At 45.5% G+C, this 25485-nt stretch overlaps 1 protein-coding gene across 1 annotated transcript in view; it reads right to left on the bottom strand.

The window, feature by feature from the left end:
• The window catches only part of LOC142251279 (synaptotagmin-like protein 2), a 152395-nt gene that overhangs the window by 120118 nt on the left and 6792 nt on the right, over positions 1 to 25485 (bottom strand). The window contains exon 2 of the mRNA XM_075323924.1: positions 14595 to 14683. The gene's annotated coding sequence lies outside the window, so the exon portion shown is untranslated. The remainder of the gene's footprint in view (positions 1 to 14594; positions 14684 to 25485) is intronic.

Raw genomic sequence — 25485 nt, forward strand, 5'->3', positions numbered from 1 at the left:
CTCCCTGCTCTGTGCACATTTAGCTGCAGCACACATCGGGTAATTAACCCGATGTGTGCTGTAACTAGGAGAGCAGGGAGCCAGCGCTAAGCGGTGTGCGCTGCTCCCTTCACGTGTAGCTCCGTGCGCTGGTAACCAAGATAAATATCGGGTTGGTTACCCGATATTTACCTTAGTTACCAAGCGCAGCATCTTCCACGCGGCGCTGGGGGCTGGTCACTGGTTGCTGGTGAGCTCACCAGCAACTCGTGTAGCGATGCTCCAGCGATCCCTGCCAGGTCAGGTTGCTGGTGGGATCGCTGGAGCGTCGCAGTGTGACATCTCACCAGCAACCTCCTAGCAACTTACCAGCGATCCCTATCAGGTTGGATCGTTGTTGGGATCGCTGGTAAGTTGTTTAGTGTGACTGGACCTTTACCGTACTTGCAATAGCATGGTGAATCCAATTATTCCTTCACTCTATAGATTGGATTGCAGAAAAAAACCTTATCAATAGTCCAGAAATAGAGGGGAGGCAGGCAGCCAGGGGAAGAATCATTACTGGACTGGACCCACAGTGTCGCGCCCTGCTGCACACGCCTCTCAACCAATACACAAATTTTTAGACCTTCGATAACGTTTTATTCTGCAATCAAACATCCAATCTGAAAACTGAAGGAATTATTTCATTTGTCATCCTAGCACCAGTATGGCACTGCCTTTACTCTATGTGCGCACTTACCGGATTTTGCCGCGGATTTTCCGCGGATTTGCTGCATGTTTCGCTGCAGAAAATGTTCATAACATCTCTGCAGTGAATCACCAGCAAATCCTATGGAGAAAAAAAATCCTGTGCGCACTAGGCGGAATTTGACAGCTGTATGTTTTGCTGCGGAAATCCCGCAGCAAAAACAAGTGCATGTCACTTCTTTTCCGCACATCGCTGCGGGATTTCACTCCATTGACTCAATGTTAATCATGAAATCCCGCAGGGAATAACGCAGGCAGCAAATTCTGTGCGGTTCACTGCGTTTTGCTGCGTTATTCCCTGCGGTATTTCGCGGTTTACCTCCGGTAATGTACATCACTTGCTGCGGTTTTGCAGGGAAGTGATGTCATTACAGGAAGAGGAAGCCGTGCACAGAGTAAACACACACACACATCACAGACATAGAACACACAGACACAGACACATAGAACACACATAGAAAGAAAACGGAAATATAGGAAAAAAAGAACGTGGGCTCCGCTGTATATTTACCTTCCAGCCGAGGTAAGCACACAGCGGCGGCACGGTATTCTCAGGCTGGGGAGGGAGAGGGGCAGGGTTAATGTCCCCTGCCTCACTCCCCCTCCCGCAGCCGAGAATATCAGCCGCAGCTGCCCCGGGACTGTCGCATGCAATATGCGGCAGCACCGGCGTGTCCTCGGCTCTTCTTGCCACCGTGTAGCAGTGGTGGCAAGGTAATACAAGGGGTTAATGTTGGTGGGGGACCACCGCCATTAACCCCAGGCTTGATCATGGCAGCGTCTATGTGACAGCTGACATGATCAACCCGTAAGTAAAGTGAAAAAAACACAGACACCGAAAAATCCTTTATTTTAAATAAAACCAACAAGCCTCGTTCACCATTTTATTAACCCCCCCAAACAAAGCTCCGGCGTAATCCACCGCTCCGACATCCACAGCTCCGGCTCCGGCGTCCTGCACTGCTGACATCCAGCCGCGACTGTCACAGACACAGGCTGAATGCAGCAGACAGCAGAGGTAATTACCGGTCATTTCCCACGGCCGGTAATGTGAACTCACTGCCGACCGTGGGAAATGTAGCGATCTGTCCTCTATCTATCTATCTATCTATCTGTCTGTCTATCTGTCTGTCTATCTATCTATCCCTCTATCTATCTACTATCAGAATTAAATGTATTTTTTTTTTTTTTTTTCTTCAATGTGCTTTATTGCATTGAATGCAATAAAGCACATCCCAACCCGCACGCGGCAATACCGCGAACAATACCGCGGTAAAACCGCAGCAAACCGCGGCAAACCACATGCGGTTTTCGGATGCGGTTTCCCGCGTTTTTTTACCGCGGGTGCGGTAATCTTTGAGAGCATGCGGAATTTTCTCAAGAAAATTCCATTTCCCAGTGCGCACAGAGCCTAAGTAAAATAAAAACAAATAACTGGACCACAGGAAGGGCAAGTACTATCTTTGTTATTTTGTATTACATGAGTCTTTTAGGTCCACTTTTCTAAAAGTGGAAAACTCCTTTAAATTTCAAGATGCAATGGCCACCTGGCTCCTGGGCTATTTCTAGCCCCAATGTACAGGCACAGCTGAATCAGGCCTGCACAGGGCACACCACCTCAATTATGCTATAATTATATAAATAGATTAACTGCTTAGAGCAAAGGAGCTAAGAACCTTGTAAGCCTAAAGGAATTTGTCACTTAACCCTTTAGTAAACAAGACAGGGTACATGATTGACATTGTCATTTAATGTGTTCACAATGTAACAGGGTGTAGCAAGATGTGTGTTGAATAACAACAGCAAAGTCATACGTTATTGGTAGTGATGAGCGAATAGTAAAATATCTGTGCTTGAATTATTCGTACAGAATACCTAGTACTATTCCGGTATTCATCACAAATAACAAATCTAATGCAAGTCAATGGGGAACCCGAGCATTTTTCTTGAAGATTTCCCAGGAAAATGCTCTTTTTTGCCATTGACTTGCATTAGGTTCGTTATTCGTGAGGAATACCGGAATAATAGTTTGGCATTCAGTACAAGTAATCCGAACATGAATATTTTGTTATTTGCTCATCACTAATATTATTCTTGTTGGGTGTTAATATGATAGTACATAAAAATACAAATCAAAAACAATTGGCCTAGGACTATTTTTATAGATGACCATACTCTTCAGCCTAAGGCTATGTGCGCACTAGAAAGTGCCATTTTCTTAAAAAAAAAAAGAACCCTCTGGAAGAAACCCGCACCTGCGGTAAAAAACGCGGTAAAACTGTACCCGCGTTTTTGCCGCTATTTTGCCATGGATTTACCACGGATTTTCCGCAAGTTAGTCCCCGCGGTTTTTACCATTATCTATGGCATAACCCACAGGTACCTGCGGAAAAGAAGTGACATGCTCATTAATTAAACAGCGGAAAATCGGCGGGTAAATCCGCGGGTATAAAAAAACGCAGTGTGCGCACAGCATTTTTTAAAACCGCGGTAAATCCGCAGCGTGAGCACAGGGCCTAAATGTGTTCTCAATATGAAGAGAATTAAGACCTCCATATAAGGCTAAGTTCACACAGGGCATCTTTTGCTGAGTTTTTGAGGTCACAAAGATGCACCAAAATGCATGCATTTCCTTCTCCCAGCAAAGTCTATGAGATTTCAATTTTGCTGTCCACACTGGGCATCTTTTGTTGGCTGCATCTTGGCTGCATTTTTCAATGCAGGTGCACTACAATACTTTGATCTGCCCTGTTCAGGGCAGATCAAAGTGCACATGCACAGAACCTGAATGAGTGTATGACGTAGGATGCGTTATGCACCCCGGCTTCAGAAGAAGGATGACAAACATGGCCCCACACCCAGAGAAAGGAGCCACCCATCTGACCCGTCTGCACCGTACCGACTGTTTAGGTGAGTATTATAATGTCATTTTTATGTTCTACACAGCGGCCTGGGCTCTTATATACAGCATGTTAGAATGCTGTATATAAGAGCTCACTGGTGGCAGCCGCAGCTTATAGGCCCCAAATCTGGTGACAGGTTTCCTTTAATGGGTATGTGTTCTATCCATGAAAAACACAGACAAAATATGCATGGCTGAATGAGGCCCAATATGTAACCTCTTCCAAACACCTCTGATGGCGGCTTATCCCTCATAAGTGAAAAGTGCAGGACATATTGAAACACAAAATGCTTCTTCTTTCTCCTATACAAATTTGACAGGTGTCCTGTCTAGCCAAAATCTGTGTATTTCATATCACAAAATGATGATTTTTCATCTCTATTTTCATTTAAAAATGTGGGTTTTTTTACATTTACAGTATATGCCCTCCATTATTATACATCAACAATTAAAAAAATGATACAAGGCCATATGGCATCCATTATTATTGTTTTTAAACATACCATTGAGTTTAATGGGAGAGTCTGATCTGAAAAAAGAATCATTGAATTGCATGTTAGAAAATGTTCCCTTGAACTACCCTACTTACTGACTTGAAAAAGTATGTGTGCTGTAATCATATGGACAAAAAATACCCAATGTAATTGTTGTTTTAATTTTTATTGCATAAATCATTAGTACATAGGAAAATAATCAACTCTGAAACATATCTTACCAGACAAATCTGCTTCTTTCTCTGCCAGAATTGATCAGTTATTATCAAAATTCTCAGTTCTGAGGTAAAGTCTGTATTCAGTGAAGACTTTCCCATTACCGAGATAGGAGATGGCAGTTAGTGCTGACGAGATTCTATGAAGATGGGAGGAGCTAGATGCAGAGAGAGGCGCTAGAGGCAGAGGGAGGAGCTACACTCCCTGAAAGAAATTCTGTCACTTATCCATGTTATGTAAATAAAAGCTTATACCTGACTTTAAATTCATCCATTGGTTTTATAAATTACGCTTTTGAAAGCTGAAACCCTCACAAATTTGGTTTAGGTTATGAAAATAAAGTTGCTGCAAAGCTGAAATATTGATCATTTAATAAACACAGAAAGGTCTTATTTTGGCAAGACAAACATTTTGTCGCCCTCAGAAAGTAATGTGAAATTCAAACAAATAATTAACTTCTAATACAAAGAGATGTTGCATAACATTGGTGAATGAAGTTGTGGTGCTATTAGAGCCATATTTAATATTTTGTGTGACTTCCATGAGCTTAAAGGACTGCATCCATGCGGTTCAACAATGATTCATACAATTTATTGATGAAGTCATCAGGAATAGCAAAGAATGCAGTCTTACATGCCTCCCTGAGTTCATCTAGATTCTTTGGTTTTGTCTTCCAAGCTTCCTCTTTCATCCTACCCCAAACATGCTCAATGATGTTCATGTCTGGTGACTGGGCTGGCCAGTCCTTGAGCACCTTGATCTTCTTTGCCAGGAGGAACTTTGTTGTAGAGATGGATGTATGAGATGGAGCACCATCCTGCTGCGCAATTTGACCCCTTTTATGATTGGGAATGTAAGAGGTAGCTAATACTTATTGATATTTTAGGCAAATGTTTTGCACACCCCCATACTGAATGCAACCCCAGACCATGATCTTTCCACCACCAAACTTAACTGTTTCTGGGTGTATTTTGGATCCATACAGGCTCCAGTAGGTCTTCTGCAGTATTTGTGGCGGCTGTGGTGTAATTCAAGTGAAGATTCATCAGAGAAATCCACCTTCTGCCACTTTTCCAGCGTCCATCTGTTTAGCAGGCTGTGGGACTTGGCAAATGCCACACGTTTTTTTTAATTGCCTTTTGTTTAGTGCTGGCTTCTGGGTACTGATTTGACCATGGAGGCCATTTTGAGGCCTGTTAGGGGCTGGCTTTGGATTTTCTAACCAACAAACGTTCCTCCTGAGCAGTTGTCTTGTGGGGTCTGCCGAACCTGGCCTTGTCAGAAACATCTCCAGTCTCTTCAAATCTTTTTTTAATTTTTTGTACTTGACGCTGAGACACATTATACGTGCCAGCCACCTCTGCAGTGGATCTGATCTTCAGCCTCTTGATAATCAAGGCTTTGGTCGCAGAGAAAATTTTTGGCATGTTGTCAGAGGTCAAGTTGCAGTTCTAGTGAAGGTCTGGGGTGCTGGATTTCTTTTTATACACACCCACTAATTAACCGATCATTTAGTGAGCACAGGTGAGGATGTAAACTAAGATTGGGTGCATTATATGACAAGGCGACAAAACTTTTGTCTTGCCAAAATCTGACCTTATTGTGTTCATTAAATGATCAATATTTCAGCTTTGCAGCAACATTATTTTCATAACCTAAACCAAATTTGGGAGGGTTTCAGCTTTCAAAGGAGTAATTTATGAAACCAATGGATGAATATAAAGTCAGGTTATAAGCTTTAATTTACATAACATGGATAAGAACTTCTGTCAGAGAGTGTAGAGGCAGAGGGAGGAGCTAAAAGTAGAGAGAGGAGCTAAAGGGAGGAGTTAGAGGCTAAGAGAGGAGCTAGAGGCAGAGGGATGAGGTAAAGGTAGAGGGAGGAGCCAGAGGGAGGAGCTAGAGGCAGAAGCAGAGCTCCGCCCCTCCTCCCTCTTCTAACTCCATAGAATCTCATCAGTAACAGCTCTCATCTCCTATCTGAGAGAAAAAAGCAGATTTATCTGATAAGATATATTACAAAGTTACTTATTTTCATGTGTACTATTGATGTATGAAATAAAATTTTAAACAACAGATACACTAACCATTGCCTTACACTGACGGGACAATGCTGGAGTAGCTCTGCGCATCTTTTTAATTTATCCGTGCACTGTGGTAGCACGGTGAAAGCGACCAAGTGCTACACCAAGGCCAATCAGACAGTGGTGACATAATCCTAGAAATATGCCATCACATTTTGGGATTTAAATATTATTACTGTAGTACTCTCTGCTGTGGATAAACACATCTATGGTATGTTTTGACACCAGCACAGATCTACTGGTGAATCTAGTATAAATGTTGACAGTGTGATAGTGAAATTATCTGTCCAGATTATTTTTGTGATCATACATGAAGACATATGCATGAATGAGCCACAATCTGCGGTCAAACGCAAGCTACACTTCACCCGAGTACTCAAAAACTAAGAAGGAAAACAGCAGGAAATCTTACAGAATAATAAAGGGGTTACTTGTTCAGAGCTTGGACAACTATTGATATCCCTTAAAATGAAAATTCTTATTCTGGCATGAATGCTGATCTAACCTGATGGGAATAATGTCTATTACGGTATGTCATAACATGTCATTATTTGATCCCAACCGTCAAGAAGTTTTGCCTATTATTATGCTATGAGTTGCGTTAAGAAAGAAAAGTCATGTTTGGATTCATGCTGGTAAAATACCTAAAAAAAAAACAAAAAAACCCAAACAAAAATCATCTATCTAATCAATCTAGTAAAAACCTAGAATTCATTTTTTAATGTAAAGAACTGATATTCAAGTAGAAGGGGCTCTGAAGATAACCTCGTGGTTCCAAACTGATTAGGGTACTTTCACATTTCCGTCTTTTACCCTCAGTCACAATCCGTTTTGTGACTGATGTGACTGATCCGTCGTAGATAGTGGTAAAAATGATGCGACGGATCCTGTGAAAAAATGGATCCGTTGTACTATTTTTTTTCTTGGGAAGGGTTATGCACCATAGAACCATGAACCCATCGGGGGAGGAGAGAGAGGGAGAGAGAGGAGAGAGAGAGAGAAAGAGAGAAAGAGAGGGAAAGAGAGACAGAGAGAGAGAGAAAAAGAGACAGAGAAAGAGAAAGAAAGAGAAAGAGAAAGAGAGAGAGATTCATGACCGGAAGTGAATTTACAAGACTTCTGGGCATGCCCAGATATAAAACACAGAACCGGTCGAGGGATACGTCATTTGACGGATGATGTCGGATCCTGCGCCCATAGGCTTCCATTACAACTCAGGTTGGACGGCGACGGATCCTACGCTGTCTGATTTTTCAACGCACACAAAAACCGTTCCTATGGACGTTGTCTCCATCACAGTTGTCGACGGATCCGTCGTATGACGGATGTAACGTGAGGCCATCCGTCGCAATCCATCACTAATACAAGTCAATGAGAAGAAAACAGACCCAGCGCTGGATCCGTTTTTTTCACATTTCGACGGATTGTGACTGATGGAAAAAAACAGATGTGTGAAAGGGGCCTAAAAGACGGAAATGTGAAAGTAGCGTTACAGATATGGATCTGTAAAAATATTACAGTACTACTGGGAGATCAGATGGTCGTGTGTACAGAAATCCCGTCTATAAAGCAGGAGAAACTCCGAGACCTTGTCCAGGATATCTCACAATTTCTTAATACCCTGTTTTGGTATAGACATGAAAGATCATGGCAAAAAAGATACATTTACAAAATATGGGCAAGATAAGTACAAATAAGTACAGAAAAAAAACAAAGAAATGAACGGGAGCACGTTAGTATAGGTGCAATCTGTTGATGCAGAGTCACACAATGGTCATAAACACACATAACCTGTTTTAGTTTCTTGTACATACAGGGTTGTGTCTGTGTCTGTAGTTTATATAGCTTTCCATGGACGGGTCTTTAAAGGGAACCTGTCAGGTGCAATATGCATCCAGATCCACGAGCAGTTCTGGGTGTATATTGCTAATTTCTGCCTAACTGTCCCTGTATATAGTAACATAGATAAAGAGATCTTTAGAAAAAGTATCTATAAAGATCTTTTATGATATGCTAATGAGCGTGGGCACTAGTTACAAGGGCGTTAGTTCCTGTGCTCATTCCACCATCTTAGCCACGCACATAGGGGCGTGCTAACATGTTATTCAATGCCCACTGCCCAGCGTCATCATCGGTGGTGATGCACGTACCTGTCCGTTGCAACAGCCTTAGACGTCGGACACTGTGCAAGATCAGGTCGCCACACTTCCTGTCATACGCACTATGAAGCCGGGTGTACATGTCCCGGCTTCAGAGAGGTCTAGTGCGCATGACCAGAAGTAACTTCTAATTTTGCGCGCTGCTCGGCATCTAAGGCTGTAGCAACGGACAGGTACGCACATCACCGGTGGTGATGACGCTGGCAGTGGGCATGGAATAGCATGTTAGTTTCTTAGCCATGTCTACAAGGGCGTACTGAGAGGGTGGAATGAGCACAGGAACTAACGCCCTTGCGACTAGTCCCTGCACTCATTAGCATATCATAAAGGATCTTTAGAAATTCTTTTTCTAAAGATCTCTTTATCTATGCTAGTGTATACAGGGACGGTTAGGCAGGGATTAGCAATATACACTCAGAACTGCTCGTGGTCCTGGGTGCATATGGGACCTGACAGGTTCCCTTTACCTTTAAACAGTCAGGCCTAGGACCTACTCTACTGAGACCTGCTGGCACTCCGAATGGTTTAATACTAGAATTATGGTCCTGATTGGGGTACACCTTATCGTGGTGTGATGGCTTTTACGCTCTTTTGATCAAAGTAGAGACAACTAAGTACCCTATGTTATTTACAACTATTATTACTATTTAGTAACTGCAGGGTATTTGCTCATTTTGTTTTTATCCTAGGTTATGTTTGTTTATGGCCAGATTTTGAACGTGCACTAACACAATGCACTTACACCAATGTGCTCCAGGTCATTTTTTTGGTTTTGCAGCAGGTACTGTTGTAAGAGTTCAAGAAAATAACAGTTTGTTTGTCCAGTTCCATCTAAAGACAAAATAATGTATCTTTTATAATTCATTGAAATGCATATCAAAGTGGTAAGCAGGATATAATAACCACCAGCAAGTGCGTTTCAAACATTACAATCATACTTAACCTTGGTTTACACCAATTTTAAAGATACATAGATTTTAAAGGGAATCCATCTCCAGGTTTTTCTTATCTCATCTGAGAGCAGAATGATATAAGGGCTGCTTTCTCCAGATTTGTTAAAATCAGTTTCGTCTGCCTCAGATCTACCAGTTCTCTGACTGCTAAGCACTGCTTTAGCCACCTACACCACTGATTGACAGCTTTCTGTGTACACTGTGCACAGGCAGAAAGCAGTCAATTAGTGGTCCTCTACTGATAATCTCCTGCTGTTAAAACAAGGATTTTATCAGCACTACAGCAAGCAGCCTAGCAACACTGGAATAACAGTCTCTCCTCTACATTATGCTGCATACTGAGTTCATACCCATGTGACCAGAGGGGCGGGGCCTCAGCCAACATAGCATATCAGGAAGCAACATTTTCCTATTGGCTGAGGCCCTGCCCTTCTGGTCACATGGGTATGACCTCACCAGAGGTCCTGGAAGAGAAAAGTTACATCGATTGTATAATACTTCTGCTAATTCTAACAGGGGGAGGGTATAACTATGAATTCCCCCCAGATATTATCTGATCCTCAGCTGCTGTCACTCAAGCAGCTGCCGATTTTATAAATTTTACTTTCTTGGATTTCAAAACCTAAACATCGGAGCTGACCACTAAAGGCATGTATAGAATCAGCCTGATAGTGCCAGTACAGCACTGGCTTTAGCTTATATATGAAAATCCTGGTGATTGGTTCCTTTTAAAGGGGTTGTCCATTACTGAGCAATGCCTTACAAAGGTGCAATCTGGTGCACAAAATACCTTCTGGGCTGGCAATGTTCCTGTGATCTTCAGGCTGTTATGACAGTATAATGAAAGGCTACAATGCTCATGTGACATAATGCTCACTGGTTGGCTTAGTGAGAAGGTCGCAGGAGAAGAACTAGTCCAGAAGGTATGTACTTTTTTTTTTCTTCATTTAAAGGTAACCTTTCATCAGATTTGTCCTTTATAAGCTGCGGCCACAACCCGTGAGTTCTTATATACAGCATTCCAGAATACTCTACATAAGAGCCCAGGCCGATCTGTAGAATGTAAAAAAGCAGCTTTTATTAGACCTTTCCCTGCACATTACAGTTCTTTGCTCTGCCCGCATCAGTGTATAGAGAAGTGCGTGACGCACCCACGTGGTCGGGGTTTACTCGTCACCAGGCCGCGGTGCTTCTCCTGGGACATTCCGTGACCCCAGGTGTCAATAAAATGGCTGGGGATGGGGACGATGGGGGTAGTTGTTTGTGACGCCACCTGTGGTGCGTGGCCAATATTAGCCGCCGCTGCGGCGGATGACAACGTAGCTCTGATGGTTCAGCTCTCCACAGGAAGAGCTATGGCCCCAGGGAGGATGGTGGTGGTAGTAGTCTCTCAGGCGCTGATGGCGCGGTGGCGCGATGGGGAGGGCGTCGGCAGTAACTGGACGACACAGGCGGAACAGTTCAAGGTCTTTTACTCACTGGTCACACACACTACCGTTGGAGCACTGGGCTACGCTGTGATGGGCCTCAGCCGATCCCGGGTACTTCGGAGGTTATAGCCGGTGGTTCCTTCTGTGCATCTCATTCCAATGGTTTCCCTCTACCCCAGCTCCTGGGCCGTGGAACGGGTCACGGGTGCCTTCTGCACTCCCCATGAACCCTGGAATCACCCTTCTTTCCTAAGAACCCGGGTCGAGCCTCCAGCTCCGCACCACGGGCCCCGAACCTTCCGCGTCTCCATCTGCCCGTCCTCTCCGGAGTCCGACCTGACTTGGATGCTGTGTGGCGCCAACTGCCTATTGTCTGTGAGGTGGCTCCTAACTTCCCCTGTGTGGGTGCCCTGCCTCCCGGGTCCCTGAACTAGTGGGCATGAGGACCCATAACCTCATGATGGCCACCCCAATGCCTACCCTAGCCCGGTCCCAGTGACAGAACCCCCATGTTATGTGTTGGTTGAGTGTGCTTGTGGTTGTTACCGGTGACGACCTCCTCCGTATCCGTGATGAATACTGCACCTTGGGTGAGGTGCAATACCCTGTGGCGCCTGAGGCCGCAGGGGTGCCACATACACGTGCGCAGGAGCACAATGGAGGACTCTGTGTAAATTACGTAGGATGTGTCATCCACACGGAGCAGGGAAAGAGGACGGCGATGGAAGGAAGAGAGGAGGCACTGGACCAACATCAGCGACCACCATAAGACCGTACAGCCCTGCAGTTGAGTATAATAAAAGATGTTTTTTATGTTATACAGAGCAGCCTGGGCTCTTATATACAGTATTGTAAAATGCAGTATATAAGAGCTCACTGGTGGTGGCCGCAGCTTATAGGTGACAAATCTGGTGACAGGTTCCATTTAATTACTATCATTATTTTCTTCTCCAAGCTGCACCTATTAAATGGACAGCCCCTTTAGGCCATATACTGTATGTATATATACTGGGAATAATATATAACTAAATGTATCACTTTGGACATTTACATAGTAATGGAATAATAAATTCTATTTACAGCAGGAAATGCATGCACAATAGCTGTAGACGCGTCCCACAATATTGTAAATGCTTCTAAATTTCATTTACAGCCATCAATAAATGGCTTATCGCTGAGAATGTTTAATCATTATCACAAGTGTTTTACATTACACGCCACCATCCTAAACACAGCAAATAAACATCTAATGTATCCTGAAGTTCCAGTATGGGAAGCGTTACACCGGTGAGGCTAAGTAAACACGGTGTCACCTTTACCCACATAATGGACCAAAACACGTTCTCTGCAGGACGTCACTCTGGGCCATGGAGAATAATTGGTGCATTCCCGTGGCTAATCGCTTGCACGGCTCGGGATATTAGCACCTTAGCTATTTGTAAGCTCGGAAAGTAGTTTGCTTTACATTCTGTAGTTATTACACGAAGAGACACACTATTTGTTTTGAGTAAAATATAACAGCAAAGATTCCTTTTCATTTCCTTTTTGTTTTAGATTTCTAAAGGTGAGAAAAAAACCTGTTTTTATTAGAGTATTTTATCAAATAACATTTGGTATATGCAATTTTCCTGGTGTTTTTTAAGTCCTATGAAGAAGCCTATGGAAAAGAAAAAAACCTCAGAAAAAAATGGCACATACAGAATGTCCTGAGGCCATTTGAAAGTTCCCCCAAAACGCTACCCACCAAAGTGATTTGTATGTAGTTTGGTTTATATCACTACAGAATTTAATCCAACATCTAGCCACAATAATAATGAAAAAAACAAACTAAAACAATAAAACACAAGGGAGTCTATCAGAACAAAATGACTATGCAAACCAAACACAAACACATGCACTTGATGCACCCATGACGTGTCCAACTAGTCCTGTGTCCCTTCAACAGGGTTAGGATCATCCAAGGGGGCCCCCTGTGAGACCCTGCACACTGTGGTTTGGTGGGCCAGCAAATCCATGGGCTACCTTTCTTTAGCAACCAAAAATGTCTCTTATAATGACAGTTTTGCATTAGGACCTCAGGTGATATCGTGTCACATTGTCAAAGGCCCATCACCCTGCGGGAGTCTGCAGAAGCTGAAGAGGAGGAGGAAACCTGCCATGTTCTCTAGGAGACTAGAATGGAGCTACTAGAAGTAGGTCCTCCACCTAAAGTAAAGGGGTTGTCTGGTCTAAATCCACAAGTCTGAAGTCCCTCTATGTGTCACTCTATTTGTATGCAGACTTGTGAATTCTCATATTGCATGTACTGTGTGCCGTCAGGATTCACCGATGTCAGAGCCAGGAACGGCGATCAAGTGGCTGCAAGAGTGCCTACTCCTGTCCAGAATCCGACTAGATGGGCACGCCATGCCACCACTGTTGCTGTTGGAGGCGCATGCGCATTGCCACAGTAATTATGTCTTCATTAAAATGGCTCTGGAGTCCGCGCACATGCGTTCTGCGATCTACAGTCCCATTTTATTGAAGAAACTGTGGGGAGGACTATGAGTGGCATTGGCGTGTGTGAAGATTTTATTTTATTTCTTACACCTGTGCACGCGTCCCTGCCGCTCATAATTTTTTTCTGCAGTGTCTTCAATAAAATGGTGCCGAGATCATGGTATGCGCGGACTCCTCCATTCTAAGGAAAACGTCATTACTGTGACAATACACACACGCGCCGCCAACAGCAGCAATGGCGTTGTGGTGTGATATTTAAATAAAGAAAAGAGGGCACGCCATAGAGGACGCTGAAAAAGGACTTTATAGGGAGGACCTGACCCACAAAGACCCATGTCACTCAAAGATGCAAATTTGATTACAGATATTTCAGCAATCAAGCATCGCATCTTCAACAAAAGGTATGCTTGAATTCAACATCCTAGTGCCAGTATGGCACTGCCTTTACTTCATATAGCAAAATCCTGGCGGTTGATTCCCTTTAAAGAGTTTTCTACAAGTTTTGAAAATTAGTACTAAAGGAACCCTGCTCAAATTGGAAAGGATGACCCACTAGCCATCTGTAATCTCAACTGTCTGCTGCACCTAATCTCTGGCTTCATATGCACGAAATACCATCACACCGTGACCAGACCACATAGTACCACCAGATAGTGACCTAATAATACCACACACAGATGACAAATACCATCACACTGTGACCAGATAACATATTACCACCACATAGTGACCGAATAATACCCTATTCAATGGAGAAATATTGCCACTCCATGATCAGACCATATATTACCATCACATTGTGACAAATAGTACCAAATACAAGGGACAAATACAGCGGCATCATGATCAGACCACATATTACCACCACATGGTGAGCATATACTACAATACTGATCATTAATAAAAAAAAACCCACAATACTAATAACATTATTATAATCAATGCGATTATACACAGGAACTCTGTACATAGTATATAAATGTACAGGTAATACAGTGATCATGGTGACATACTAAGGAGCTCGATATATTGTGTCAATGTACAGATAATACAGTGATCACTGGTGACATACACAGGAGCTCTGTATATAGTGTATAGTTTAAGTGTACAGGTAATACACTAACTTACCAGTGACGTCTCTAATTGAAGTAATTCATCTTCAGTTTTCCTCTTCATCGGGCACAGACGCTATCGCTGCTTCCACTCAGGACACGTCTCTGCAGAAAATAACACACAGTTATTTATAGTTGATTGCTTCTAGTACACATTCCCCACAAACATCTACACTGCACCAAATGAAGAACAAAGTCACAGTGTCGCCCTGCACAATAACATGACCTCCCTTTTGTTCCCTTCATGGAAAAAAATATCCTCAAAAGTAAAATACAGTATATTTCGGCAGTAAGAAGGTCCCCTAATTGGCCCCTACACTAATTATTCCCGACCTGCCACCAAAAAACAATAATCTATGTTTCTCATTATAACCCCCATAAAATAATTATGCCACCCATCCTGGTCACTTCCTGTAATAACGTCGCCCATCCTATAATAATTTTGCTTCATCCTGGTCCCTTTCTGTAATAATGTAAGTCATCTTGGGTCCTCATGTCACTCATCCTGGGCCCAGGATGGGTGATGTGAGGGCTAGGAATGGGTGACGTGAGGACCCAGGATGACGTACATTAGTACAGGAAGGGGCCAGGACGGAGCATATTATTACAGGAAACGGCCAGTATGGGTGACGTGAGGGACCAGGATGGGTGACATATGGGCCCAGGATGAGGTACATTATTACAGAAAGGGGCCAGAATGGGTGACGTGAGGGACCAGGATGGGTGACGTGAGGACCGAAGATGGGTGACATATGGGCCCAGGATGAGGTACATTATTACAGGAAGGGGCCAGAATGGGTGACATGACCCAGAATGGGTGACATAAGGGCTCAGAATGTGGGGCATACAGTATGTCCCTATCCTGAGCCCTTATGATTGCTATCCTGGCCTTTATGTTCCCCATCCTGGACCCTTAGGTCCCTCGTCATGGGCCTTATATTCCTCATACTGGCCCTTATGTCCGCCACCCCAGTTCCCTCTGTAACACCCATACACGAAAAATATTCTTCTTATCTCCGCTCACCCGTGGCGTTGTCTTCTTGCACTATCAGAAAAGGCTGGCAGCTGGGCAGCTGGCGTCAACATGCACGTCGGCAAATAGCATCACTGCGATGCACTGGCAATGTGCGTGACAACGTCAGCTGCCAGCTTCTGATAGGCCAGCCGCATTTTAACTATTGCGGTGAGGGAAGCCGGTGGCATTCCGTACCACAATACATTACAACTGAATGTGCATCTGAGCTGGGACCCCAGTCTGTAGGACCAGAACTGGGCATCACCTCTTGCGTATTCAGGAAACCAGTGGTAATTTGAACAACCGGTTCCACTTGACCACCGTTCCCGTCTCCGACAGCGGAGAATCCTCAGCGCACAGTGCATGATGTGAGGATTCACAAGTGTGCAGTCACATAGAGTGACACATAGAGGGACTGCAGAATGGTGGATTTAGACCAGACAACCCCTTTAACATATATTTATCAGAATGTAAACAAAACAACAAAAATCATAACTCACTAAGAAAAAACCTAATAAGTCAACAAGAAGTGAGATGCAAAGTAACCATTCTATATTGATTCAACATGAAATAGCAGTCTAACTGGTTGAGCCTGGTTATTCAAAGCCATTAATATATTTATTTTAGCAGAAAACAAATATGTTACAAAACAGAGAATATTGTGGTCTGAATGAGTACTTCTAATGCGTGTACCACTTGTATATGACCATCACAATGACATATCTGCATTCAGTAAGAAACGTGAGTAATCAGAGAGAAATTCATTCTTTAATTAGTTTGTGTCTCTATGTCATGTAGGGCTCAGGAGGTTAAAAGCACACGCTGCTGTGTATTTAGGGAAAACTTTCCTGTTTTTAGTTTCGGCTGCTGGATCCTGACCTACCCCACCATCCTTGTAACATCTTAGATTTTCCTGATTTTTGTGCCAAGTGTGCAGTGTACATTTTTAAATTTCGCCTTCTCTTTCTCCAATACACTCAGGTGCCAATATTCATGTGGGCAAATTGAGACTGAAGTTAGACTTCTGTTTAAAATGCCAAGACAATTAATCACACTCAGACCTGAAATCTGAATTACAATGTGTGAATAAAGCATTGAGCAGAAGAAAAAAAAAAAATCATTGACATAAAAAGTAAAAAAAAAGAACCTGCTCAGGCCACTTTTCCAATGGGGAAAACCTCACACATTAAAACCTCAGTCTAGATTTTTATATGAAGTGTTGCAGTTTTCCATAAAAAAAAGCAGTTCACAATATTTACGAAAATTAACTTCATCTGACTGAGTTCATTCTTTTTAGGCAGTGTTCATACAGCTGTGTGAATAAAATGGTCCGGTCATATCCTGAAATTGTGGCTGTAGCGCCGGCATCCCTGCACTGCTCAGCCTCTCCCCAGCACTCCCACGGATGTCCATGTACTCCTTTGCCTACTCCTCCCAGGGCCTGTGCAAGCCACACAGGTCCTCCGAGCATACGCTTAGGGCGTGCACCCGTACGACTGCCCTGCTCTTAAAGGGCCGATGCACCACTTCCTGGAAGTACCTGGCAGCCTATGGCTGAGAGGCACTAGGTATTTAAGGCATCTTTCCACTAGGGGAGGTGCCTGTGCAATGCAAGTGAAGAAGAAGCAGCGCAGCCGGTGTCTGTCCGGAAATGAGCAGCGATGGGGGCCCAATGCAGAGAAGAAGCAGCCACAGGGCCCTTATGGAGAGAAGCAGTGATGGGGGCCCCGTGCGGTGAGAAGCAGCGGCCGGGGCCCCTACTGGAGAACAAGCAGTGCAGCGGGGGTCCGTACAGAGAGGCCTGAAGAGGGGTCAATAAGGAGGGAGAGGTGAGTGGTGACTAATATTACAGGTGTAGTATATGGGGGGGTGTAGTGATGTATATTACAGGTGTAGTATATGGGGGGTGTATTGATGTAGTATATTACATGTATAGTATATGGGGGTGTAGTGATGTATATTATAGGTGTAGTATATGGGGGGCGTAGTGATGTAGTATATTACAGGTGTAGTATATGGGGGTTTAGTGATGTATATTACATGTGTGGCACCCCTGGGCTTCAGGCGCCACAGGGTATTACACCACTTTTCAGGGGTAATATCTATCCCGGGTCAGGAGGAGGCTAACCTGTTGATGTCTTCACAAAACACACACAAACAGCAGGTGCTTACTCACAGGGGGTTGGACTAGGGCAGACAGGAGAGCCAGCCATCACGAAGCATGGGACTTACCAGTTGCTAGGACAACCACTGGGGGCGGGCACCACATGGGGTAGAAATAGGCACAATCAACAGACTTCAGAGAGAACCTTCCTGGGCACAGCTTGGGATAACACTAGCACTGACACAGGAGTTAGTGTTTCTCTCTCTTCGTGGCCCATGGCTTGGAGCAGGAGGCTCGGCCTGGGTTCCGGATAGCAACTGAGGGACACTTCACTAACAGACTTTCACGGGCACCGGCTGTGACCGCCAATGGACCCGGGATCGGCTGGAGCCCATCGGGGCAGAGGATAGTACTCTGAGGCAGCGCCTGAACAACCTGTGAGTAAAAAGACTTGGAACCGCAGCCCCTGCCTTTCCTTTAACCAGCGCCGGCGCCTAGCGCTGCGGCGCCAACGGGGACTACCACCACCTCCGCCATCCTCCCCGGGGTAATCCCGCTGTGTCTGTGAGGGGCGACACCGGCTGCACCTGACATCTGGCCCGGCGAGAGAGCCTGCAGTGGCGGCCCTCATCCCGCGTACCACAGGAGGCGTCACAATCCTAATAGACTTTCCTAACCTCCGACTACTACCTCCATCCTCCCTGCCACCCTCCTATCCTCCTTCCTGTACGCCTCAGTGCAATGGAACTTGGCCAGGCAACCCCGTGACGACGCATAGAATCTGCACCCCCCGCCCAGCGACGAGTAGGTTAAGACACCTGCCCTGTGGGGTGCTACACGTGTAGTCATACCTCCCAACCGTCCCGGATACAGCGGGACTGTATCGGATTTGAGCGGGTGTCCCGGTATCACGATCGTGAGCCATGTGTCCCGTGGCTCCGCCCACCCAATCTCTCCCCGTCTGACTTTCTCCCCCTCCTATCCACATGAGCAGAGCCGAGCGCTACTTCACTGCTCTGGCTCTGTGTGCTGCCGCTGTTATGGGTTGGCGGCAGCAGCACTTTCCTGGCTGCCGGCGCTTTAAATCCGGCACCTCCAGCCCAGTGCACTGCTCTCAGCTGGGCTGCTTGTGTACGTAAGTGCATCTCTGGGCGGAGCTACTGAGAAACATGCTGAGCTCTGTCCACAGATAAAGAGACTGGAGGGAGAGGAGCTGCAACAAACACCAAGGAACGCTGTATGTGACCCCCCACCTACCCAGAGCTGTATGCCCCAGTCCCCTCCTCACCAGAGCTATATATATGCCTCCAGCCACCCCCCACCACATCTACATGCCCACCAGCCTCCTCATCAGATTTGTATGCCCCCCCAGCCCCCTCACCAGATTTGTATGCCCCCCCCAGCCCCCTCACAAGATCTGTATGCCCCCCAGCCCCTATACCAGATTTGTATGCCCCCCAGCCCCCACACCAGATTTGTATCTCTCCCCCCAGCCCCCTCACCAGATTTGTATGCCTCCCCCCAGCACCCTCACCAGATTTGTATGCCCCCCAGCCCCCTCACCAGATTTGTATGCCCCCACACCAGATTTGTATGCCCCCCAGCCCCCACACCAGATTTGTATGCCCCCCAGCCCCCTCACAAGATCTGTATGCCCCAGCCACCCCCCCACCAGATCTGTATGCCCCCTCACCAGATCTATATGCCCCCAGCCCCCCCTCATCAGATCTGTATGCCCCCAGCCCCCCCTCACCAGATCTGTATGCCCCCAGCCCCCCCACCAGATCTGTATGCCCCCAGCCCCCCCACCAGATATGTATGCCCCCAGCCCCCTCCCACCAGATCTGTATGCCCCATCTCCCCTATCGGAGCTGTATGTGCCCCCAGAGCTGTATAGGCCCCAACACCAGAGCTATATGCCCCCTAGTAACATCTATGCTACCAGTAATTTGTATGCCCCACAGTAAAGTGTATTTCCCCCAGTAATGTGTATACCCCTTGGTAACGTGTATGCCCCTCAGTGAAAAACACAGACGTTCTTCACTGACATGTTAAACACGCATATGTCCCTTCATACTCCGTGATTCACGGCACACAGTGGTTGTCCCTTGTCCATGTGCAATCCGTGATACGTGATCCGTACTTCGTGATTGCACATGGACATATACTCACCTGCCCCCGCTCCTGCTCTCTGTGGTGCTGAAGAGTCCCGCGATTCAGCATCCAGCCGCCGCTTTCTCACCTCTGCAGCTGCTTCCGGGTTGGCTCTGGCTGCATAAATGAATATGCATGCCATAATGAGCCAGGCAGGAAGAAGCAGAGAGTAGCTGCCGAACTCAGCATCGCTGGAGAAGGTGAGTTGAAAAAGCTTTTTATTTTCAATGTTCGTGTTTTTCTGGTACGTGTTTCACGGATCACACCATAGTGTGGTCCGTGGGACATCAGTGATGCCAGAAAAAAAAACGGACATGTTTCTGTGCGTCAATCACGGACACGCGTGTACGCCGCAGGGAGACACGGTCAGTGAAAAATCACTGTGTGTGCAGACCCATTGATTATAATGGGTCAGCATAGGTCAGTGAAGCTGGTACGTATGAAAACTAGCACATACATACCAGAATCACTGACATCTGAAACAGGCCTAATATGTATGCCCCCTCAAGTACTGTCTATGCCCCAAGACCCTCCTGTGCTGTATATATTGTAGCCCCCAGCCCCTCCTGTGCTGTATATACTGTAGCCCCCAGCCCCTTCAGTGCTGTATATACTGTAGCCCCCAGCCCTTCTTGTGCTGTATATACTGTAACCCCAGCCCCTCCTGTGCTGTATATACTGTATCCCCCAGCCCCTCCTGTGATGTATATACTGTATCCCCCAGCCCCTCCTGTGATGTATATACTGTAGCCCCCAGCCCCTCCTGTGATGTATATACTGTAGCTCCCAGCCCCTCCAGTGATATATACTGTATAAATAGTGTGTATGTATATATATATATATATATATATATATGTATATATACACACACACACCATATATATATATATATATATATATATATATATATATATATATATATATATATATATATATATATATATACACATATATACAGTATATATATATATATATATATATATATATATATATATATATACATATACATATGCACAGTATATATATATATATATATATATATATATATATATATATATATATATATATATACATACAGTATATGTGGCGCCCTGGAGGACAAGCCAGGACGTCACAGGTACTGCAACAACACACCCCACACCCCGGTTAGGAACATCTAAGTCAGACACAAATTCTTGTTGCCTCCCTCCAGGGGCTGATGTCCACACCAGGTGGGGCAGAGCCAGGCGGTTGGCTCCTCCCAGCGAGGAGTTCACAGTCCTGGAGGCGGGAAAAGGAGGCAGTTGAGTTTAGAGGATGAGTTAGGGAAGTAGTAGTGGAGGAACTGTCTAGCCGTGTCCGGGTACGTGGCCCGGGCACAGAAACAGCAAGGTTGGCAGACGGTGGTGACTGTCTGCAGGAGAGGCCGATTGACGCACAACCGTAAGGACCGGGGACGGGCGGTGGCCCGCCGGTACCGGATCGGGGAGCGAAGAGAAGCCAGCACCATCCGGCAGGGCCTACGGACCCCGACCAGGCTAGGAGTCGCAGTTAAACTGGTCAAATCCGTCAGCGACGGGAACCTCCGGGGTTTCCCAGCAGTAAAGACCCGACTGAAGGCAACCGTCCAAACCGTGAGGGAGATAAAGCTACCGCCAGAGCTAGAGCTCCCAGGGCCAGAGCCTGCAGGCAAAAGGGGCTCCCTTAGCCAACATACCGCTGGGGAGCCATCGGGGCCGAGAACATAACACCGGTGCAGGGAGAGACAGTTACCGCCAACCTACCGGGAGTGACCGTCGCAGCCGTCTGTGGGACTCGTCCATCCAGCCGTTTGTTTTACCAGAGACTCCGTGTGCGTTACTGGCTGAGTAAGTACCACCGTGCCGTCTGGCACTGCGCTGCCCCGCGACCCTGCACCTGGCCAAGCCCCGCAATCCACCAAACAGATAACAACTCCGGGCCCCGGGACTACCAAAATCCCCCTATCCACGGAGGGGAGAGAAACATCCCTGCTGCTCACTGTCATCGCTCCCGGGATCCCCGTACAGAGCAGCGGTGGTGCCCCAACCTCACCACACACCGTGGGTGGCGTCACAAACCAACATTCCAAACACCAACAAACGACCCCTTTCACTCACGGGCGAGGAGCGCCGCTCGGGTCCCCGGGATCCGGCCCACCGCTCGAGCCACCGAGCAGCAGCAGCAGCGCCGGACCCGAGCGTGGTGAGCTCAGCGCCCCGCCACCCGCGACATTATATATATATATATATATATATATAGTATAAAACCCCCATCCTCCCTTGTGATACATACACAGCGGTGTCAGTGTACACTGTGCGTGGCTAGGTCTGTTAAAGTGATGCTAAGTGATCGCATGCCGAGGAGGAGCTGGACAGAGACAAGCAGGGTAGGTGAGTGCGGCTGCTGCCGGCTTCCCCATATTATAATCTCCAATGTGTGTATATGTATGATGTATATATCACATTTAGTGCTGGCTTTTTGTTTTTTCTTCATTGAATTGGTCGGTGGCTGACCCCCACCCTGCTATGCACCCCAATTTGGGTTGTATTCCACCTGTCTAGATTTTGGCGGTTGGTGACTGTTCACATTCAGTCATCAGGCCCTGTCCACAGGCTATTTACTTCATGCAGCATTTGCTTGGACCTGTCCCGCCCACAGCCATGACTCAGTCATGGGTACGGGATTGAAATAGACCAGGTGAGTGCTGCTAAGAGCAGTTCTACTATTCACATGTGAGGCCGTATGGCACATTTTATAAAAATATTTTAGTGTAGGACTGCCCCAAATGAGATTTGCCGTGACGTGGCGAGGCAGCTCAAGAAATTGCATTTTTTTGCCAAAAATCTCAACATTTTTATAATAAGTACAGTTTGGAATTTTTAGTGCTGAAGTGCACATTTAGTGCTGGCTTTTTGTTTTTTCTGATGTATATATCTATGTATGTCAGTGTAGATGACTGTGTATAGATTTGTCTGTTTATATTTATTTTAGGGAATTTGTCTTCAAATATGTACCGTATATGTGCGTATGCCTGTACCCATGATCAGGACTCACTGTGTCCTGGAGGCAGCGCGTCCTGACCTGCGGGGCTGCACGTCTCCTCCGCAGGAGAACGCAGGAGATCGCAGCTGCCTGTGCCCACGATCAGGGTTCAGTTCACTGCGGTCTCTCGCTTGTGGTCTCCCTACGGAGGACGCATGCAACTGCAGCAAACAATTGATATGCTGCAGTCTGGAAAGACGCTCCGCAGGTCAGTGTTTGCTGCAGAAAAAACAAGCACAGTGGGCACGGGATTTCTAGAAATCCATCCGCTGTGCTTGTACTGTACAACGCAGCGTTTTTGGACACAGCAAAAACACGCTACATCCAAAATGGTGCAAATACTGATCGTGGGCACACAGCCTTAAACAATGTGATCAGCAGTGCTGAAAAGGATTGAATGTGGGCGTGACAGATTGCAAAATGGGTGTGGTTAGGGGGCGTGGCCTAAAATTGCCGCGTATATCTGCAGCTTTGTTGCCATAGAAAAAGGGGTGGGGCAAGTACAATTTCTTGCACAGTGTCCGCCCCTGCACCAGGGTATATGTCCATATTATTTTCATCTTGGCTTTTCTTTATCTTATGGCCAGTGTGAACATGCGCTTATAAGTTGCATGTATACCAACACATGCTCTGGCTCATTTTTTTTGGTTGATCTGTGAATGAGCCTTACTGATGATTACTGCACATGTGAACTTAGCCTTAGTGACACGCCATCACTAAAAAGATGAGAATAGACTTTTTAGGGAGTGAAGAATTGATTTACTTTTGTTTGCTTATGCTTATTTTTCAAATTCACATTTTTATTTAGTATTTGCAAATTACAGAGACAAAGCTATACGGAAATTACTGGAACAAAAATAAAAAGATAGATGAGTCCTCGTTTTCAAGAAATGATGGAGAAAGTGGTGCGTGGCTCACATTTACTGTATCTTTGTGCTCTTCCCAATCACATATTTGGCTCATATAATTCAAAAGATAAAAATCGAAGCCACAAAAGTATGAGCAAGTGCTGTGCAGTTCCTGTAAATGAACAGCAGAGGGCGAGAGAGTAGTGCAGGTATATAGGAGCACAGCCTGCTGGAGAGGGGAGCACATCCTGCACATGTGGAACTTTTGTTTGTGGACAGATCTACATTTCCTATGAGAATAAACATCACAATTCAAATAAAGGACAATATTTCAACGTGTGAGCACAAATGCCCTTAGATCGTGTGCGCATACTATTCCGCGTCACCGGCATAATAGCTGTTAAATGACAAATCAGCAGTGAAAGCTTTGGGTGAGGCTAAATCTTTATGGTATGCAAAAGATGTCGATGAAAGATAAAGGCTCTAAAAGAAAAAAAAACTTCCTTAAAGTGAAAGGTTTATGCATAAGATACAAAAATAAACACATTTTTTCTGATTAGCAAAGTAAAACCCAAACGTTTTAATACTTGGAGAAATTTAATATGTTATATGAAAATCAAGAAAATGACAAAGTTGACACATTCCTTGCTAATTTATAGCACTGTATCGTATAGTATCTCAGTGCAGAAGAATACAGAGCAAGGCTGGTCATTGTGATCCGTCACATGGAGGATTTATGGAGGGGCATACAATGCGCTGTCTGTAGCTCTTTCCTGACCTCATTCAGCCTCAACAGAATGAATCAGCATTTACTCCCAGCCAGGGATCAGCATTTTCTATAGTAATACAAAGTGCCACGACTGCCCTAGGCCCCATCATCAAAATAAAGGGAACCTGTCACATTGGAAAAAGCTTTTACCCTGCAGATATAGGGTTAATCTGCAGGGTAATAGTGTTTACTTTTCACTGCACCTTCCCACCTGCTTGTTTTCCCTTTATCTCCGCCCTTCTCAGGTGTTCTATGAAGTCAGAGCCGTCAATCAAGGAAGAGGGCAGGGTGGAGATTGGAGGAAAACCAGCAGGTGGGATGGCTGTCCACCTCTTTTGGCTCCGCTCACCAAAAAGAGTCGATTCTTTGGATTCTAAATGAATCCCTATTAAAAACCGTTCACCATTTAAAATGAAATTTAAGCAGTAGAACCACCACCTACCCATGGCGGAAACCCCACCTACGTGCAACCAGCCAATTAAAGTGATGCATGGGTGGGGCTTGGTTGGGGTGGACGGGGTTTCAGCTGCCAAACAGTCATTTTATGCCCAGTGAGAGCCATTCAGAGAATTTAGGGTCTTTCACTGGAGGGGCGACTCCTATGGTTCCCAGTAGGATCGGATCTTGGATCTGTCAAAAACGACCCATCACTAGATGGTGGAGATAAAGCAGGAGGGAAAGTGCACTTAAATGTTTGGCCCTCACCATGATGCACCGAGCGCCTGCTGCCAGAGTCCCTTTAAATGATTAAAGAGGCACAAGCATAAAAGTCACTATTAGGCTATGTGCGCACGCTGAGTATGAAATTTCTGCATCTCTTGGCAAAAAAACGTGCGTCTTTGCCATGTTTTTGATGCATTTGTTTTAGTCATTCTGCTGTGGAAAAACACTGCAAAAATGCTGAAAGAAATGTGGAAGAAAAAGCACATGTGCACAAAACTTCATGATTGACTTTGCAGTCATAAGGATAGGCAT

The sequence above is a fragment of the Anomaloglossus baeobatrachus genome, chromosome 9, assembly GCF_048569485.1.
Source record: "Anomaloglossus baeobatrachus isolate aAnoBae1 chromosome 9, aAnoBae1.hap1, whole genome shotgun sequence".
Lineage (NCBI taxonomy): Eukaryota > Metazoa > Chordata > Amphibia > Anura > Aromobatidae > Anomaloglossus > Anomaloglossus baeobatrachus.